The sequence below is a fragment of the Ceratotherium simum genome, chromosome 34 (assembly GCF_057802395.1).
Source record: "Ceratotherium simum simum isolate JZ-2026a chromosome 34, ASM5780239v1, whole genome shotgun sequence".
Taxonomy (NCBI): Eukaryota; Metazoa; Chordata; class Mammalia; order Perissodactyla; family Rhinocerotidae; genus Ceratotherium; species Ceratotherium simum.
In genome coordinates this window covers 19,801,876-19,805,919 of record NC_141933.1, presented here as the reverse complement: position 1 = coordinate 19,805,919, position 4,044 = coordinate 19,801,876, and the positions used below count along the sequence as shown (strand labels likewise).

Below are 4,044 nucleotides of genomic sequence, written 5' to 3'. Positions count from 1 at the left end.
AATGGTGAAATGATTCAAAGAGGTAGTGAATTCAGTGAGAAAAACAGGTCTCCTTATTTATAGAAGGAAGAATGTGTTGGAAAGTGAAATAAGCTAATAGTGAGACTTTGGTAGGAGAGGGAAGAATATGTATGAGGTTGGGAATAAACTAAGGAGGAAACTAAGTGATTGCTGAGATTGGAGCTGAAAGTTCTTTTTCCCTTTTTGGCCCTGGATTGCATAAGAGTGGCAGTTCAGTTTGAACATAAAGATTAATGACCAAAAAAAGGTGATAATTAACGAACTAAGATTTTTGAGGAGAATGGAGGCAGTTGTATGCATAACCCACAAAGATGTTTTAAAATTAAATAGGAGGGCTTGCACATATTTTAATAGTTTGAGCAGAAAGGCAAAAAGAGATTATGGATACAGTTATGAGGAGGTTTAAGATTGAGGAATGATTTTGTTTTGGTTCTATTTTCCTGGTAAGTAAGAAGTATAGTATTATCCTGGGATAAAAGGAAAATTTGTGATATAAACTTTATAGGGAATTGGTGAAAAACTTGAACATATGCCCAGAAGAATGTGTAGGAAGAAGGAACTGTCTACAAGAGCCAGAAGATTTGATCAAGAAGCTTTGAATTTCCAGTTCACATTTTGAGTTCATAATTTTTGTTAGCACCTTCTAGTTTGTAATTTTAATCATTATTGCCTTACATCTTAGGTGAAGGGAAAAAGAATATGGTATATAAATTTATCATATAACTACTTTGTTTAGAGTGGTGTGTTACAATGAAGCAAAAAAGGTTCTATGTGGACTTGGTTTTGTAAAGATTGCTGTTTTTTCCATTCTATACGAGAATTAAGATACAGTAAAGTACTGTGAATGACATTTTGGTTAATGACAGACCACATATTGGACAGTGGTCTCATAAGACTGGTACCATGTAGCCTACCATCCAGGTTTGTGTAAGTACACTCTGTGATGTTTGCACAACAATGAAATCACCTACCAACGCATTCCCCATCATATGAGTGACCCCTGACTAATTGCAAAAGTTATATTAACCTTTTCTCTCCTTAATATTTATAAGTCTTTTAAAAGATAAAGTTAGTCAATGCGTTAGTCAGGATAAGCTGCATTTTGCTGTGGTAACAGATGAATCCTGAACTCTCAGTGGATTGACACATACAATTTTATTTCCCATTCAGGTGTAATCCACTGAAGGTTACGTGATGCTCCAGGGAAGCTGTCTTCCTTGTAGTTACTCAATGATCTGTGTTGCTTCCATTGTGTGTCCGTGCCTTCTCAATGTGTGTCTTCCAGGCCTCCTGCAGCAGGGACAAAGAAAGCTGGGGAGTAGCACACTGGCTCCTAAATGGTTCAGCCTGAATGTGACCCACATCACTCCTGCAAACATGGTCATCCTTAAAAACAAAGTGGCTGGAAAATACAGTATTAACACATGGATTCTTGGTTAGATAAGTAAATGGATTGGCCATGTTTGAGAAAAACTGATCTCCCATTTGGAATAGATTGTTTACTAAGTGATTGAATATTAATCTCTATGTAATATATATTCAACATAAGATATAGCCATGACTATGGAGTCATTGGGTTAATTCAGCCCTTAAGAAGGTAGAAGTGAAATTGCTAGGATTTGGAGGACTTATGATGTCCTGGCCTAGATCCTGATTCTCTTCTTTTATCTGGGTTCTTTCTCTTAAAATTGCACTTTTTCTACATCTCAAATTATTTTCCATCTCATTAATCTGCAATTGTTGTGAAATTTTCTGTTCAAATTTGAATGTGCACACTTTCTGTCTTGATTACTCAGATATCATCAACTCTCTCATTTGTTCCTGATACTTTTATTTCTATTAGCTAAGGCACAAATCCATCCAATAAAAGCCAGTTTGGAGGTGAAGTGGTATATAGGACATCTTTGGTAAAAAAGTGCTCTGCAAAATATCTTCTGCCTTGGAAATCATGTGCAAGATTGCTCTATGACTGTACCTGGAAGAATTTTATAATCCTCCTTGGCTTTAGGCAGAGAAAATAATTTATGCTGAGAAAAGCACAGATTACAATGTAAATGGCACCCCCTAAAATTGTGCAACACAGCAGCATTAATTTGGGGATGAGTCCTGCCTTAATAACTCTCTCATTCCTCAAACCCCATTCATTTCTGGTTGAGCTCTATCTCTCACAATAATAAATCTACCTTGACTACAGTAGATGGGATTAAAACTATGCATTTTCAATAAAATACTTAGCCAGTAAGCCTTTTTGTTTAAATATTTTAATTATTTGGCCTATTGGTATATAATCCATACCTGAAGCTTTATAGAGACTTGTTCTGCTGAATACATAAACTCAGAGATTTTCCACACATTGTAACCTTTACGAAAGTCCCTTTGATCAACAATTTGTAAATGCAAAGAAGTTTCTAATTGGAGGAGGCTTTAGTCATCATTTAATCAAATACTGATATTTTATGAAAGACGAACCATTAAAGATTCCAGAAAAAAGGGGAGCAAAATATACTTAAAGTACATATTTTGACTTCAAGACCACTGTCCTTCTATCAGTCACACTTGTTCTTAAAATATGAACAGGTTGTGTCTTTATCTTCTCTAGTCACATGAATTGTTACCCAAGATTAATCTTTGGCTCTAGAGCTTCCTTATGGCATTTTTCACCTTTGAGTTTCTGAGAGTGTAGATTAAAGGGTTTAACATGGGTGGTACCATAGTATAAAACACAGCCACCGCTTTCTCAGTGGGGACGGTGATCATGGGTCGAAGGTACACAAATATACAGGGTACAAAGAATGGGACGACAACAGTAACATGGGAGGCACAGGTGGAGAGAGCCTTCCACTATCCTTCAGTGCTGTGACTTCTTAGGGAGCAAAGGATGAGGACATAGGAGGTGATAAGAATAGAAAAAATGAGCATACACATCAGCCCACTGTTGGTGGCCACAAAAAGTCCAAAGATGTGAGTGTTGGTGCAGGAAAGTTTTAGCAGAGGCAAGAGGTCACAGAAGAAATGGTCAATGACATTGGGGCCAGAGAATGGCAACCAGACTACAAAAAGAATTTGAATCAGAGCGTGAAGAAATCCCCCAGCCCAGGCTATAGCCACCAGGAGGGCACACATTCTCCTGTTCATTGTGGTCAAGTAGTGCAGGGGCTTGCAGATGGCCACATAGCGGTCATAGGCCATCACCATGAGCAGGATGATCTCAACTCCCTCAAAAAAATGCCCTGCAAAGAGCTGAGTCATGCACCCACTGAAGGAGATAGTTTTCTTTTCTGCAAGTCAGTCACATATCATTTTGGTAACAATGGTAGAAGAGCAGCAGCCATCTATGAAGGACAAGAAAGACAGAAAAAAGTACATGGGGGAACCCAGGGCTCGGCTGGTGGTGATTGTCGCGACAATGAGTAGGTTACCTGCCGCGGTGAGAAAGTAGATGACTGTAAACACAGCGAACAGGAGTTTCTGTGCATCCGGGTTCTGTGTCAGGCCGAGCAGGATGAATTCAGTCACGTTGTTCATTCGCTCCACGAATCCTGTGTGGCATTTGGATAATTGATTTATCCTTGAGTAGCTCAGGAATTGCAATTGTGGCAGCTAAATTTTGATCAAGCAAATAATTTCTGTCAGGATTATGTTCTATAAGATGAATGGAAACCCCAAGCAGATAAAACTAAGATTTAACGTTGGGCCATATTATTAGTCACATAATGAACACATCGCCCTCTTCTCTCTCTCCCTCTCTGTCTCTCTCTCTCTCTCTCTCTCACACACACACACACACACACACACACACTCATTCATATACACAGCACAGTTTTATGGTTGTTGACATGCCAGGCACTTTCTTGTAATTGTACATGGATGGATATTGTCCCATCAATTGCCATAATATTATCCACCATAGAAAAATAGGAATAAAAAGAGGACTGTAAGGAGGAGCAGAGGCTTGAATTCAGGAGACTCTACCTCCCTGTGTCTCTCCTCCAGTCACTTGTGCTGACGGGGCTAAGCTGCAGA

The 4,044-nt window shown here is 38.8% G+C and overlaps 1 pseudogene; it reads right to left on the bottom strand.

Annotated features, from left to right (window-relative positions):
* Window positions 1-2,616: 2,616 nt before the first annotated feature.
* LOC101388777 (olfactory receptor 4C5-like) lies at window positions 2,617-3,552 on the bottom strand (annotated as a pseudogene).
* Between the last annotated feature and the right edge of the window lie 492 nt (window positions 3,553-4,044).